The sequence below is a fragment of the Rhineura floridana genome, chromosome 6, assembly GCF_030035675.1.
Source record: "Rhineura floridana isolate rRhiFlo1 chromosome 6, rRhiFlo1.hap2, whole genome shotgun sequence".
In the NCBI taxonomy this organism is placed as follows: Eukaryota; Metazoa; Chordata; class Lepidosauria; order Squamata; family Rhineuridae; genus Rhineura; species Rhineura floridana.
Window position 1 is genome coordinate 153,274,358 of NC_084485.1, and position 17,160 is coordinate 153,291,517.

The 17,160-nt window shown below is 45.3% G+C and overlaps 1 protein-coding gene across 2 annotated transcripts in view; it reads left to right on the top strand.

Annotated features, from left to right (window-relative positions):
* The window catches only part of PAPPA2 (pappalysin 2), a 219,636-nt gene that overhangs the window by 41,332 nt on the left and 161,144 nt on the right, over positions 1–17,160 (top strand). The window lies entirely within an intron of this gene.

A 17,160-nucleotide genomic window follows, 5' to 3' on the forward strand; every position in this document is an offset into this window, starting at 1 on the left:
AAGGTAGGTTTGGAGAATGAGAGATAGAGGCAGACTCAAGGTGATCCATTGCTCTTCATGATCAAGCAAAGAGCTTCTGAGGGTGGTGGAACTATCAAAAAGGCCCCCTCTGCTGACCTCAACACCCAAGAGGGTCTGTAGGGAAGGAGGTGGTCTTTCAGATATTTGCGATGTGAGTCATTTAGGGCTTTAAGCACTAGCGCGAGCACTGGAAGTGAACAGGCAACCAATGCAGCTGTTTTAAAACAGGGTTTATATGAGTTCTAAAAGGAACCCCCACCACTAATCTGGCTGCTGCATTTTGGACCAGTTGAAGTTTCCAAGTCGACTTCAAGGGCAGCCCCCCATAGAGCTCATTTCAATAATCCAGTCTGAAAGTTTCTAGACCATGTAGTATTTAGTATTTATTATTTATTATATCTATATCCCACCCTTTCTCCCAGTAGGAGCCCAGGGTGGCAAACAAAGTACTGTGGCCAAGGTTTCTCTGTCCCAAAGGGGCCAAAGCTGGCGAACCAGCCAGAGCTGGAAAAAGGCCCTCCTAGCCACTGAGGCCACCTGAACCTCTAGTGACAATGTTGGATCAAGGAGTACCCCCAGGCTGCAGACCTGCTTCTTCAAGGAAAGAGCAACCCCGTCCAGAACAGCCATCTTCCCATCTCCTGGACATGTGAACTCTGGATACATAACACCTCTGTATTTTCAGGATTCATCCTCAATTTAATTGACTCACCTCCAGTCCATTATTGCCTCTAAGCACCAGTTCAACTCTACAGCTGCTTCTCCTTATTCAGATGGAATAGAGAGGTAGAGCTCATGTCACCTGCATATTGATAGCACCTCATTACAAATCTGATGATAGCTCCCAGTGGTTTCATATATATGTTAAATAGCATGGGAGGCAAGATGGAACCCTGCAGAATACCACAGGATAATTCCCATGGTGCTGAACAATAACCTCCCATAACTACTTTTTGGAAGTGGCTCTGACAGTGTGAGTGGAACCACTGAAGCACAGTGCCCCCGACCCTCACCTCCTTGAGACATTCCAGAAGGATACTGTGGTCAACTGTACCAAATCCACTGAGAGATCAAGGAGAACAAGCAGGGCCACATTCCTTCCCTCTCCTGACAGATGTCATCAACCAGGGCAGCCAAGGCAGTTTCAGTGCCATGGTCAGGCCTGAAGCCAGACTGGAATGGATACAAGTAATCAGTTTTCTCCAAGCATGCTTGAAGCTGGACCACTACCACCTTCTTAGGCACCTTGCCCCAAAAGGGGACATTTGCCACTAGGCGATAGTTGTTTAACACTTCTGGGTCCAGGGAGGACCTTTCAAGGAGGGGATGTACCACTGCCTCCTTCAAGGCAGATGGTACTTCCCCCTCCAGTGAAGCATTAATCACTCCCTGGACCCACCCAGTCAGTTCCCTATGGCTAGTTCTCAGCAGCTAGGATGGGCAAGGGTCAAGGGGGCAGGTGGTGGGCTGCACTTCTTCAAGCAGCTTATCCACATCCTCAGGCTGTAATTATTGAAACTGATCCAATACAGGTGGAACACACAGTGCTCTAGACATTTCCATTGGACTTGCTCTAACTATGGTATCCAACTCTGTCCGAATCTGATCGATTTCCCCCCTAAAGTGCCTTGCAAAGTTGTTACAGCAGGCCTCTGAGGGTGTCAGAGCAGTGCTCTCTGGCCAGATGACAAAAGCCCATTCACCACTTGGAGAGCTCTGCCGGCTGGCTACTTGCAGATGCAATGATGGCAGAGAAGTAAGCTTTCTTCTCTGCTACCAGTGCCATGTGGTAGGCACGACAGAGCAGCCTTATCTGTGTTTGGTCAGGTTTGGATTGAAATTTGTGCCGCCACCAGCCTCCAACTTTCCCGTTTCATCGCACGCAAGATCACTGGAATACCAAAGTGACCTAAGTGCTCCACAGTGATGGTGTGAGCACTGAGGAGCAATCGTGTCGATGACTCTGTGCATCTCATTATTCCACAGTGAGACAAGAGCCTCGACAGGAGCATCAGCCATGTTAGCTGGAAAATCCTCCAAAGCGTTCAAGAATCAATCAGATTCCATAAGTCTCTGAGAGTGGACCATCTCAATGGGTCCCCCAGTCATGCAGAGTGGAGAAGATACATTAAATTATCAGGAGGTCCATTCTGCACAACATAGGAAGTGGAACTTTAGTGTAGTTGCACCTACCTTTTGGAATCCTCCCCCAAATATTAGATAGGTGCCATCTCTGTTATCTTTTCGACACCTACTGAAGACCGTCCTATTTCAACAAGCCTTTTAAGTAGAGACCTTATCACAGTCTGCATCTGTGTTGGAATTATTTTTAAAGGTGTTTTTAAAGCTTTTTAAAAAACATATTTTTAAAGATGTTTTAATATATTTTAATGTCTGTTTTTATGATGTTTTATAGTGTTTTTAGTGTTTTGCCCTGGGCTCCTATTAATTAATTAATTAATTAATTAATTAATTAATTAATTAATTAATGTATTGAGAGTCTACATTCTGCCCATAACCATGCTTTGATATAGTTGGCAAAATGCTACTGTTTACTATCATGCTTAAGGTGAGTATGAAAGGGTGGTCAAAAACGGTAAAGTAGGAAATGAACTGCCCTTGTTTGTACTCCTTCCTTTCGTATACTGCTTTCCTGACCTGATTTACAGGCTGCTCTATTTGGTTACAAATTCTTGTTTGACTTACTGATTTTGACACTTCCGTGACCCTTGAACTGCTGACAACCAGATGGATCTCCTGCACCCAAGCCCAGTCTCTGACTCATGCCCGTGTGTGCTGCCATATACTGGTCTAGATCTTGACAGTTGGAGTCTCCTAGTATTTGAGGAGTTTGGGAAAGCAACAATAAAGGGACAGGCTAGAAGCTGTTATCAATTCAGTTTTATTGGAGGGTGGGTAGAAATTAAGTCAGACTTAATATTTATGTTATCTGGAGATCTGAGTATCTGATGAATGTCTAATCCATCTGTTCCTCGTAAAGTGATCATAAGTATTGGCACATGGAAGGACGAGTAAGAGGATAGTGTGGCTAGATGATGAGCGGCAAGTGTCAAAGAACAAACAGCGTTGTGGGTGGAATTGGTGATGGAGTTTCCCTTGCAGATAGCCTGCTCGTAGGATGCATGGCATGTATGTCCCAGGTGCTGAACCTAGGAATAAGCTACATGTAACATGGGAGATCCATGATCAGCTTTTGCAACATTTTTTATATTTCTAAAATGTAGCCTCATTTGTGTTTGTGTTTAACTTTCCCCCTGCATTGTTTTCCTGATCTAAATTGCCTCTCCAAAAGTACAGATAGGAGAAAAAAATGCATATATACCATCTGCTCCCTGGCAGTGGAGAGGTGAGGACTTTTGAAGGAAGCTGCTTGGCATTTCATCCCCGTTCCTTGTCTGGAGCTGCCTCTGTTGCTGCCTCTGTTGCATGGCTGGCATAAAACTGGGGAAGTAAGGATATAAATGTGTGTGAGGAGAGGTGGGAGTGCTGTGTCCCCTATTGAAGATGAGCCATCAGAGAGTTAGAAGTGCACTGGTTGAATTAGATGTGGACATGTGAAAGCCTACCGCTCCTTCACTTTAGTTTTCAGACTGTCTTCCTAGGAACTCTGGGGTTCCTCTGAAGCTTGTAGGTGACTCTTGGTGAGAAAATAAGTGAAAGCCAACACATTTATTTGAAAAACAGCTTTCCCATTATTACTGAGCGTCCCCTGCAATGCACAACCTAGGAGAGATATAAGTATGTTCTAGAACTAGGATGCACTCTCAGTTCTCAACTGACCTGGCCAGAACTCAGTGTGACCTTGCTTTGCACTGGATCCTTTGTGACACTCAGGGTTCTTTGGCAGACGTCCAAGGGATTCCTCAGCCAGATACATTGGTGTTTAAGACGGAAAGTTTGAAACCCTTGTTTAAAGAGATAGCCAGTCCAGCTGGGAATTGAAGTAGTGACTCTTAACTATGAATTGGGGTGCTGATTCAGGGTATTTTGAGATACCTCTTCAGGTGTTCTACCCATGTGTGAACAACTCACACGTGTGATCTTCCTGAATTGTGCAGGGAGCCACCACAACTATTTCAGAAATTTACCTTCCAACTTTTGGAGGGTGGCTGCTGTTGCTGCAGCTGGTAGCTTAGTGTATTCCTCTCCATCCTTGTGTTACTTTTATGAAAATGAAATGAACTGCCTTCAAGTCGATTCCGACTTATGGTGACCCTACGAATAGGGTTTTCATGGTAAGTGGTATTCAGAGGGGTTTTTCCATTGCCTCCCTCTGAGGCTGAGAGGCAGTGACTGGCCCAAGCGCATGGTTCATGGCTATGTGGGGATTCGAACCCTGGTCTCCCAGGTCATAGTTGAACACTCTAACCACTATGCCACCCTGCATGAGTAGAATGTCTGAAGAGGGCTTTTGTGTAATATTAATTCTGCCTTAGGGTAATGATGGTGTGCAAAGGAGGACAGGACTCCTGGACCTTTACTAGTAATACAGGAAATTTTTGCAGGGAGAGCTTGTTTTGTAAGCATAAGAGAAGGTGCACCTGCTGAAATTTCCTCTTCAACACAACTGTTGAAAGTATGGAAGCACTGTGATCCTTTGCAAATGATCACTCTACCCTACCTCCTCTGCTCAAAGCCAATGGCCAGAATCAGAGTTGGAACTCCTGCAGAGATAGAATCAATGTGTGTGCAACATACCAGGCAAAGCAAAGCAATGCAAAGGCTTTATCTCCAGGTGCTCACTGGTGCTAGGCATGGACTTTGTTACTTACTGTAGTGCACAGGTGAAGGTTAGAAGAGGATCCAAGAAGGCACATTGCTAATTGGCTCCAGCTGTTCACTCCCTTATTCTCTTGGACAGATGTTTGCACTGCTAAGAGGTTCTTCCCAGCTGTGCACTGTGTATCTGGAAATTGTTGTCTTCCATCTGGGGAAGTGCCCCAGGCTGGCAACAAGTAGAAGACTTATAATCCAATTTACTTTTTGTTCTAGCTCAATTAAAAATAATTGTGTGTCTTTATCCTCTTCTCCGGGTCACCAAGTTACTAAATTAATGTTTCAACCTCAGTGAAAATCTTGCACATTCTACTATCTCACATATGTGAATTATTGCCAAGTAAATACATCATCCCTGGAAAGAGCTCCCTATTCTGCAATCCCTCTTTTAAACGACTATTAAAGGTATGGTAGCCCTGCCCACCCTTTGCATCTGGTTGCTTTGTTAATTTCCCCCAGATGGAGCAAGAGGAAGAAGATGCAGTAGCTGGGGAGAGGCAAGACTGAAATCTTGAACCAGAATTTTTTGCTGGTATGTTTATCAGTATATCTGTGAAGATGGGCTGGCAGTACATCTGGATAATGTGTTTTGAGCACCCTTTTAATATCATGTATGACCTCAGCCATAGAGAAGAATCTGGGTCAGAAGGAATCTCACCACTGAGGTCAGCATCTGAGTGCTTGTTATTCATTATATAGCTTCTGGGAAGGTTTGAGATAATAGTTTAAGTTGTTCCTGCAGGACATCACCTGAACTAGATGAATGATGACCTAGGATGGTACCTTGACTATGAGTACCAGAAGAAGCAGGGGGAGATTGATCTCCTGAAGAAGTTGATCCCTTTGTTCAAAGGCTTATATGACCAGCATTGCTGAATTCACTGGAACGTGGAGTTTTAACCAGCTTGATAACCAGATCCATATTACTGTCCCTCTGATCCTTTTCATGTCACAAATGTTTTGCTGAAGTTTTGTTTTTGAAGGAAGCAAACAAACAACAAAGCCTGCTTCAAATTAACAGGGCTAAAATGCATTAATTCAGAGACAAATGCCATTTAATTAAGGATTATGTTCCCTCTCTTCCCATGTTGTGCTGTGGCAGTCTCATTGCCCACCCGCACAGCACAGCATTGAAAGAGAGGAAGAGTCACCCTGTGGCATGGATTAGCTACGTCAGAGGAGGGCAACTTGTGGCGCACCAGATGTTGCTGGATTGCAGCTCTCATCATCCTTTATCATTGGCCATGCTGGCTGGGGCTGATGGAAGTTGAAGTCTAACAACAACAGGAGAACCTCAGGCTGCGATGGCATTACATGATTGATTGGCCAGTGAGGGAGGAGATAAAATGATATTCATTTGTTCATAGTCATTCTGATCCCACACTGTATTCTAAAAAAAAAGGTGTGTGATAATTCAACTCAGCTCTATTGAGAAACAAGGTGAGCCCAGCTTCATCCATCTCATACTTTTTCCAGGAGGAAAGAAGAGGAGAAACTGATGTTGGATCTCTAGTTAGTCATCAGACATTGTGGCTATCTTTGCAAATAAGTTATTGATCAGTTGTCTGACAGCAGCCATCTAGAGATCAGTAGCTATTGGAACAAACAGCAGTTTCCTTGTAAAGAAAGCTGCAGTTTCTGAGGACTGGGGAGATTGACAGGGGGGCATTGAGTGGCAGCTTTTCCTCTCTCCCCCTGCAGCAAGAGTACAAGGTGTGTTGAAGAGCACAAGATTGGTGAAGGCTATGATCCTATGGATGGCTACATGGGAGTAAGCCTTACTTAATATGCATAGGATAGGATTGAATTGTAATTTAGGGCAGATCCACACCATACATTTAAAGCGCATCAAACGTGCATGTAAAGCATGTGATTTCACCCAAGGTATCCTGGGAACTGTGGTTTTCTGCTCACAGAGCTATAAATATCCTGAACAAAACACTGTTCCCATGATTCTTTGGCGGGAAGTAATGTGCTTCAAATGTGCATTCAGCATGCTATAAATGTGTGGTGTGGACAAGGTCTAAGTGTCCACCCCTCTCCCATGTGTCACCTGTCTATTTAGCTTACTTTTCAGAGGACCATGCGGAGGTGGCAAACACAATGAAATAGACCCGCATGAGATAGTTATATATTTTAGGAAAGAGTGTGACAAAATAGATAAATGCAACTGCAAGAAATTTTCTCAAAATAAACTGTTTTGTTGTCATTTGATCTTATATCCAAGAGACCTTTGTGAAGCTTGCTGTGAACTTTAATCTCTTCCTTGCCACACTTTGCTGCCATGCCCTGTTCCTCCACTCTTGACATCAGAAGCCCTCTGTGTGAGCTTAACCTAAATATTCTTTGTCTGACTGGAGTCCTGTTTTGTTATGGCCTATGAACTGGACAAATACATTGTCTAGTCTGATCTGACTGGATTTCTTTCACTGATACACCCAAACACTGGCCGGATTACTTAAAGGACACACTTGTGAGGTGGTGCCTTATGGAATCCCTTCCGAGTGATATCTTGGCTTGGTCTGCAGGGTTCTAGTAAGTGGAGTCTTGCTGCTGTGCACAGAGAGATGGGAAGAAGACTTTCAGATTGGGAATCCTGTGAGGGATCTAAAAAGCCAGCCATGATATCTCATTATTTGTACAGGTAGTTCTGAGCTTGGCTTCCTCTCTAGTACTTTCCAACTAATCATGAGGCACAGTTGCAGGCACTGGTCCTTCAGGTTATCCGGGGATGGGGGGAGAAGTATGTTTGTTTCACACTACACAATTGTATCCTCAGCAATGCCCAGAGGTTTCAGCATGATTTATGTTTCTGCATGGAAAATGCCCTGGCCTTGGTCTCTGCTCATATCCTGACCAACTGTGAGGCTTTCTCTTTATACCCATGGTGTGGATAGGGTCCTATAGCCCCCTGCCAACTACTTCTTTTTAGAACTAGTTATTTTTCTAGCTTTACCTCTTGTTTTCTACTTGACCAAGGCATGAGTGGCTTTGGTAGGAATAGGGAGTTTCAGCCACACCTGTTCTGAAGCGAGACACAGTGTCCCTGGGATTACTGAAAATAGTTAGCTAGGACCAGCCTAATTACCTCGAGATGCCAATTTCTTTCTCTGTTCGTCTGTCTCAGTACAGATTCTGGGTGGCTCTCCAAGATCTCTGGCAGGTCTTTCATCTCCTGTTATCTGATCCTCTTAGCTCGGGAGTGGGAAACTTGTGGCCCTCCAGATGTTGCTGAACTACAGCTCCCATTATCCCTTTCCATTAGTCATGTTGATGGGACTGAAGCCGAAGCTCTGCTCACGGCCGGAGTTCGATTCCAACAGAAGGAGGAAGTCGAATCTCCGGTAAAAGGAGTTGAGGTCCACTCAGCCCTCCATCCATCCGTGGTCGGTAAAATGAGTACCCAGCATATGTTGGGGGGGGGGGGTAAAGAAAGACCGGGGAAGGAACTGGCAATCCCACCCCGTATATACGGTCTCCTTAGTAAACATCGCAAGACGTCACCCTAAGAGTCGGAAACAACTCGCACTATAAGTGCGGGGACACCTTTACCTTTTAACATATGTAGGGCCACAGGTTTCCACCACTTTTTCATCTGGAGAAGCAAGGGATAGAAGTGAGAGTCTTCTGTATCCATGGCTTGAGCTCTATCATGGGACTATGTCCCTTCTCTGGGAAAATGCTGAATTTTTTTTACAAGAGAGCAGATAGGGTGAAAGGGGAAGTCACTGAGGACTGTGGCAGCTGTGCTATTTCCAGGCTATTTGCTGAGGTGAAGTGGTGTGCGGCATACAGCATTGCTATGAAAGAAGAGCTCCCCTCCGTTACAAGAGTTCTGAACAAAAATGGAGGCTTTTGAAGTTCTCAGGTGACGATTTCAAATTGGTAATCTGACAACAATAGGCCAATTCCCTTTGCCCTCCTGAGGATATTATCAGGGGAAAATTAGTATTGAAACTGACTCTAAGTTGTCTGAGGGAAACATTCCCACTATTTTACCTCAGTCTTTTTAAAAAAATCTGTTTACACAGGGGCTAGTCATCTGAGGAACTACAGTCAGCTGGAGATGACTGCCTGTGATGATAGTTGTTGTCAAATATGAAAAGAGAAGTATGGAAGTCTCTTGGTGCCTGTAACTAATTTCTCATATATGGAGTCTATAACTGAGGTATTTTCAGAGTGAATATAAGCCTCAGCTTTGAAGTTCATCACAAAACAGAGAAAACAAAATAAACAAACACAGTGGTGTATTTATTATAACAGGCTGTGGAGGAAGAAATCAAGCAAAGTTTAGATATAAGATACTTGGCAATAACATGAATTTCTACATACTACAGCTTAATCACTTCACTTAAAAATTATGCCCCTTTCCCCTTTATTCAAGCATTGAAACATAGGTTTTAATTTGGCATGAATCAAAGTAGAATATATAACCAAGTACCCCCCTTCCATATAGCAGTAATAAATATGCCAACTTTATATTGGAACTTGAATAAATAGGTCAAAATATATAGTTGAACCCCTGCCAGCTGTTTTTACCACCCAGGAACCACTGGGCATAGAAAGCTTTTTCCTTCTAGATCTCTGTCACTGTCTTGTGGGTCCTGTGAATTGCTGCTCTGCCTTTCAGGGCTTCTCCCACACAAGCTTTTCTCTGCACTGTCTGCAACGCATCTCTCGTGTCAGAACTCCTCCTGCATAGGGTTGGCCAGCTTTGGCACAAGCTGAAACCTTCTTCCTCATCAGCCCAGTTGACCAATGACAATTGCTGACTTCAGCTCTTGCTTAGGAAGTGGGGGAATGGAGGATAAAATCTTTAGAGGGAAGCAAATGGCAGCCCATTTCCATTAGGACTCCAGGGGATACTGTTAAATGGAATGTGGCTGCCTTTTATCAGGGTAAGGAACAGAGTTCCTTAGTTCACTGCATCAGCGGACCAAGAAAATTGGATGCCAAAGACTTTATTGTGACCATGCATAACAGGAGTAGCCAACATGCCTCCCTTCAGATGTTGTGGACTCCAACTCCCATTGTCACCAACCAGCATGGCTGTTGGTCAGGAATAATGGGAGTTGTGGTCCAAAACACGTGGAAGGCAACATGTTGGGTACCCCTGCCGTATATTCAAAGGAATCTGGTCCCATCATTTTAAATAGTAAAATGAAGAAGAAAATGTCCTTATCTGGTAATGTTGCATCGAAGGGGAAAGCAACATGTATTACAGTGCATCAACAGAGGATGCATTAACTAATTCAGGCTGCTAAAGCAATTGATATATTATTTGTGCTGTATTATTCATGCAGCACTTAACAGTTGCCCATAGAGATTTTGTTTCTTATGAGAAATAATTGCTATAGCAACTAAGAAATACAGACAAAATTCATAGTGAGAGTTATCCTTACTTATAGACACAACATTTGAAATATCAAAAATATATAAAAACTGGGGGGGGCAGAGCCTCCCTGCTTGCTTCACTCATCAGCCCCCAGCCCCATACACACCAGGCAACCCCAAACACCTCCCCCAAGTGCTCACACACACACATACAGGGACTCACACACACACAGGGACTCATGAACTGTCACCCAGTCCCCCTTCTCCTTGCCACCAACACCCTCTCAGGCACCTACACTCCTACCCACTTGGCTGTTACAGCACTGCCTCCGCCGCTTCCAACCCACTCACCCAGGCTAGTGCCATTGCTGTGCAGCCCATCTGCTTGCTTGCTTGCTTGCTATCCCCCACCAGGCCCCTACTCAACCCAACCCAACCTGCTTGCTTGGGCTCTTCAGTTGTTGCTGCTGCCACACCACCTCTGGCCTCCTGCCTACGTGATGACCTTGCTGCCGCCAAGGCTGCCACTGGCCCCACACCAATGTGGTGAGGCTGCTACTGGCCTCCTGCTAACCTGCTGAGGCTGCTGCTGCTGCTGCCACCACCACCGCATAGTGTGCCCACTTGGTCAGCCATGTTTGCCACCATGCCCTGCTCCTGACATCACAATGTGATGTGTCGTGACAGCTTACCTTTTTATTATATAGTAAGATAAGGATATGTAACAGCTCTCAAGTGATGCTTTGGGGTGCTCATATGAGCACATGCCTTATATGTTTTTTCCTACTCTCTGCTTCCTGTTTCTTAACCAATTATTGACCCATAAGATGACCTCTTCTCATATTCCATGACTATTAAGTTTACTCAGGAGTCTTTGATGTGGCACTTTGTAAGAAATGTTTTGAAAGCCTAAAGCCATAATGTCAACCATATCACCTGTAGCTACAGGTATATATGCTTGTTGACACTCTCAAAGAATTCTAATTTCCAGGATTCCCCTGGATTTCTTTTTAAAAATTGATGTTACAATGGCTATTTTTCAGTCCTCAGGTTGATCTTAGGTAAAAGTTGCATATTTTTTTCCCTAGAAGATCAGTTCTTTAATAACTCTCAGGTGGATGCCAACTGGACCTGGTTATTTGTCAGTTTTTATTTTGTCAATAAGGCCTATTTCTTGTCACCATAATCTGCCTCATTTCTTCAGAATTCCTTTCTGTCAAAGGCACAGGGGTTTGTCCTATGAAGACTTCTGTGCAATCTTCTTATCCTCCCATAGCACATCTTTGATTTCCATGTCGCTTCAGTAGTTCATGCGCTGGTAACCTCGAAACTAGATTACTGCAATGCACTCTACGTGGGGTGCCTTTGAAGACGGTTCAGAAACTGCAGCTTGTGCAGAATACAGCGGCCAGACTGTTAACGGGGACCAGACGGTCCGACCATATAACACCTGTTCTGGCCTGCTTGCATTGGCTACCTATATGTTTCCGGGCCCGGTTCAAAGTGCTGGTTTTAACCTACAAAGCCCTACACGGCACAGGACCACAATACCTGTTGGAACGCCTCCCCCGATATGAACCTGCCCGTACACTCCGCTCATCAACGAAGACCCTCCTCCGAGTGCCTACCTATAGGGAAGCTCGGAGAGTAGCAACATGAAAAAGGGCTTTTTCAGTGGTGGCCCCCGAACTGTGGAACAACCTCCCTGAGGAAATACGCCTGGCGCCAACATTACTATCTTTTCGGCGCCAGGTTAAAACTTTTCTCTTCACCCAGGCATTTTAATTAGTTAGTATATGTTGGAACTGTTTTAATCTTAACATTTTTAAATTTTAATGTTTTATATTGTTATATGTATATTGTATTTCTGATGCTGTTCTTGTTCTTGTAAACCGCCCAGAGAGCTTCGGCTATGGGGCGGTCTATAAGTTTAATGAAATAAATAATAAATAAATAAATAAACAGGAGTAACTCTCCCAGAGGAAGGTACTGGGAGACTCAAGGGAGCTCCAAGGTTTGCAGAAGAATGAAAAATCTTTAGGGAAAAATACTGGGGGGGGGGGTTAAACCAATAAGGACTGAGTTTCCTCAATGGGCACTGAATGCTGAGTAACTGTTGGGGAGGAAACAGAAAAGCTGTTGGGGTGGAGAAGAAATGGAGAGGGGAGGCTGCAAAAGGTGTGGATAAATACAGAAAATACTTTTCCTAAAAATGATTAAAAGAACACTGATCAGGTCTTACAATAGAAGAGTATGTCTTACCAAGCCTGGGACTCAATCTCTTGGACGCAGCCAAGGTTTTGATCACAAGCAAACCTTACAGTGTAGGGTACTTATATTTATACCTATTTTAAGATGTCATACATCTATAGATAAAATGCATAATTTTACTAAACTGAGTCTCAGGTTACCACTAAACTTTACTCAGTGGTCCTTTGGACTCATTCAGGAAGAAGCCTCACTGAATGAGCTGTTTAGCCTCCTGAACCATCAGAGCTCTTCCGGGTTGCATGAAACTAAGCAATGTATGCCTTGCCTTACAACAAAACATATACTTCCCCTAAACTCTTGTCTTATACTAACAATCCTGGATGGGTTCCTATCCAGGTCTGCATTCGAGTGTGGCTAACTGGATTTTCATAAGGTGCTGGAGAGATTCTAGCCACTCTGGGCTCGCGGTCTTGTCTGGATTAAGCCTCAGTTTGTTAGCTCTCATCCATAAGAACATAAGAAGAGCCTGCTGGATCAGGCCAGTGGCCCATCTAGTCCAGCATCCTGTTCTCACAGTGGCCAACCAGGTGCCTTGGGGAAGCCCACAAGCAGGACCCGAGTGCAAGAACACTCTCCCCTCCTGAGGCTTCCGGCAACTGGTTTTCAGAAGCATGCTGCCTCTGACTAGGGTGGCAGAGCACAGCCATCATGGCTAGTAGCCATTGATAGCCCTGTCCTCCATGAATTTGTCTAATCTTCTTTTAAAGCCGTCCAAGGTGGTGGCCATTACTGCATCTTGTGGGAGCAAATTCCATAGTTTAACTATGCGCTGAGTAAAGAAGTACTTCCTTTTGTCTGTCCTGAATCTTCCAACATTCAGCTTCTTTGAATGTCCACGAGTTCTAGTATTATGAGAGAGGGAGAAGTCCATTGTCGCAGCTAGGCATCGGTTCAGCACGTCGACAGACTCACCTGTAGAAGATGAAAAGGAGAAATAGAGCTGCGTGTCATCAGCATACTGATGGCAATGCACTCCAAAGCTCCTGATGACCGCACCCAGTGGCTTCATATAGATATTAAAAAGCATGGGGGACAGAACTGACCCCTGCGGAACTCCATACTGGAGGTCCCAGGGTGCCGAGTAATGCTCCCCAAGCGCTACCCTCTGGAGATGACCCACCAAGTAGGAGTGGAACCACTGCCACGCAGTACCGCCCACTTCCAAATCAGTGAGTCGGCCCAGAAGGATACCATGGTCGATGGTATCAAAAGCCACTGAGAGATCAAGGAGAATCAGCAGGGTCACACTCCCCCTGTCTGTCTCCCGACAAAGGTCATCATACAGGGCGACCAAGGCTGTCTCCGTGCCAAAACCGGGTCTAAAGCCGGACTGAAATGGATCCAGAAAATCGGTTTCATCCAAGAGTGTCTGGAGCTGGTTGGCAACCACTCGTTCCAGGACCTTGCCCAGGAATGGAACATTAGCTACTGGCCTATAGTTGTTAAAAATTTTCGGGTCTAAAGATGGTTTCTTCAGAAGTGGTCTTACTGTCGCCTCTTTCAGGCGGCCAGGGACTCCCTCTCGCAGTGAAGCGTTAATCACTGCCCTGGCCCAGCCGGCTGTTCCAGTCCTGCTAGCTTTTATTAGCCAAGAAGGGCAAGGGTCCAGCCTAGAAGTGGTCGCACGCACCAGTCCAAGCACCTTGTCGACGTCCTCGAGCTGTACCAACTGAAACTCATCCAAAGAATCAGGACAAGACTGTGCACTGGACACCTCATTCAATTCAACTGCTATAACACTGGAGTCCAAGTCCTGGCGGATGCAAGAGATTTTATCCTGGAAGTGCCTAGCAAATTCATTGCAGCGTGCCTGAGATGACTCCACCATGTCCGTAGGGCCAGAATGCAAAAGCCCTCGGACGATCTTAAAAAGCTCCACCGGACGGCAGAGAGATGATTAATAGTGGCAGCAAAATGTTGCTTTTTTGCTGCCCTCACTGCTCCTAAGTACAACTTAGTATAGTCACTTACCAGTGCATGATTGCATCCATCAGGAGTTCGCCTCCATCTGCGCTCAAGCCATCTCCTCTGCTGTTTCATCGCTCTCAGCTCCAAGGTATACCATGGAGTTGCATGAGCTCTACACCGAAGAGGGCGCACAGGAGCAATCGTGTCAACCGCCGGGGTCATTTCTGCGTTCCACGGGTCCACCAGGGCTTCGACAGGAGCACCAGCCTTATCAGCCGAAAAACTCCCCAGAGCCTTTTGAAAATCCTCAGGAATCATTAGTCTCTGGGGGCGGACCATCTTAATGGGTCCCCCACCCTTGCAGAGGGAAGAGGTCGCTGTAAGTCTAAACCTCAACAAGCGGTGATCTGTCCATGACAAAGGGACTGATGTAAAACTCCCTATATACAGATCACCATCCCCCTGTCCCGTGGCAAAAATTAAGTCTAGAGTATGTCCTGCTATATGTGTTGGGCCAACAACATATTGTGACAGCCCCATGAAGCCATGAAGTCCTGAGCCGCCCCAGACAAGGCGGCCTCGGCATGGATGTCGACATCCCCCAGCACCATCAGTCTAGGGGATCTCAGCAATACATCCGAGACCACCTCCGTCAGCTCAGTTAGGGAGACCGTTGGGCAGCTGGGTGGGCGGTACACCAACAGAATCCCCAATCTGTCACGTTGGCCCAACACAAGATGCAAACACTCCAGACCAGTAACCACAGGGACAGGGTGCCTGGAGAGGGAGATGGAACTCCTATAGACCACAGCCACTCCCCCTCCCCGTCCCTCAGATCTACCCTGATGCTGAACCAGATACCCCGGTGGGCACAGCTGGGAGAGACCAACTCCTCCCTGCTCACCCACCCAGGTTTCCGTAATACATGCCAGATCGGCTCCCTCATCCACAATTAAATCGTGGATGAGGGAGATCTTATTTTGTACCGACCTGGCATTCAGGAGCAGCATCTGGAGATCCGAGAGCTGGCTGATAGGACAACCAAAAAACCTTTGGGTGTGAGGGAGACCGGAACAAGGCACAGTCATTAGCTGCCTGGGCCGAGTTCCCCTCACCTGGCAAGTCTTCCTCACAACGTCGTATCTCCCTCTGCCCGTCACCACGCCAATTGGGGCCCCTCGGATCTCTCCACTCGATTCTGAGTCCCTTCACCCAGGCACATAATGCAAACCTAAAACTCACACACCATTCACAACATACACACTCTCATCACACATACACCACCTCACTCCCACAAAAACAGAGCTGCAAATACGTGCTGACAATATTGGCAGTTCTTCTCCCAAAGATAAAAAAAATTGGGGGCGATATAAGGTCAGACACTCTCCCTAGAAGATCAGAAACTGAATATGTGACAGAATCCAACTATCCACTAATTTGCAGATAATCCCTTATGGAACCCTCTGGTTAGGAGCCATTGTGAGGATGGGATGTGTGTGAGAGTCACATGCAGAAGGCCTGAGGGATAAGAATGAATCACGTGGAGTAGAGTAATATATATAACATTGGCACTGAAACTTGTTTGTGGCAGATGAAAACATCAGTGGAGAAACCAGCAAAAGAAGAAGCCCAAGGGAGTTGGCCTTCTCAGATTTTATTTGGTCTCTGTTCCGTGTTGTTTGCAGGGAGGTTCATGATTGGATATCTTCAGTTTCTGTCTTACACTGTAACTGAAGGACTATTTCCCCTTTCCTCACATCTAGCTGCCCAATTTATTTTGGATCAGCACAAATCTACTTGGCAAAACTTAATGGAGAAAAAACCTGGGGTGATGGATAATGAAGTCAAAATGGTTGGGGAGGCAGGAGGCATTTTACTAGTGTCAAGGGACCTGCAGTGAGAAAAATGCCTTCCCTAGAGAGCTGCAGGAATATCCCTGCAAACATGGCTGGCCTCAGCCCATGGAATTTGGATGACTTGCAAGGCTTTGGAGTGCGTGTTTTTTGTTTTTGAATGGTTGGGAACCATGTTTTATGTTACGACTTTGGTCTACTGAGCAGTGTTGAATGAGTTTCTTCCTAGGAAATTACATACTGCTTGTCTTTTTAGAATTATACCTTAATAGTACCTTTCCCTCTTTGTCTTCTTATTTAGGCATAGTTTATGCATGCATGTTCATCACTTGGAAACATCCAGTTGCAGTTTGCATGAGAGAATGTGGCCATTACAGATCTCACCACACACAGATGAAAGTTTTGCATCGCCTTAAAATGTAGGTTTTTTTTCAATGGGGTCAGTTAATCAAGGGTACAGTGATCAACTATAGGGAAATCAAGTTGATGCACATGGATGTGTGTAGTAGTGTTGGGCCAAACCTCCCACACTTTTTTCAAGATAGTCTTTACTCCCTGAGAAGAAACATCATTTTTTCCACTTCTTTCACAGGGAGCAGTAGAACTTGTGAGATAATTTGTTGGTCTCTGGGGTGAGGGTTGTGCTTACCTTATTTAACTGAAAAAGGTGGCTAAAATATCTTTTCTGCAGCCCCATTTTGTTATTTAAAACCCCAGCACACACTTACAGCAACACAGAGCTTATTGTACAGAGGCTTCCATCCCAGCAGCACTTATTGAAATTACCATATGACCATGCAATGTCATGTGATCATATGATCATTCCAGGAAGTGCTGCCAGGCTGGAAGCCCATGTATGAAGAGCTCTGTGTGTCTGTGTGAGCACAAGCAGGGGTTTTCTAAAGTTCCTTAAAACTTTTTCTCTGCCCTTTCTAGAGATACATTTAATTCTCCCTCAGATGGCTGGGAAAAAAGA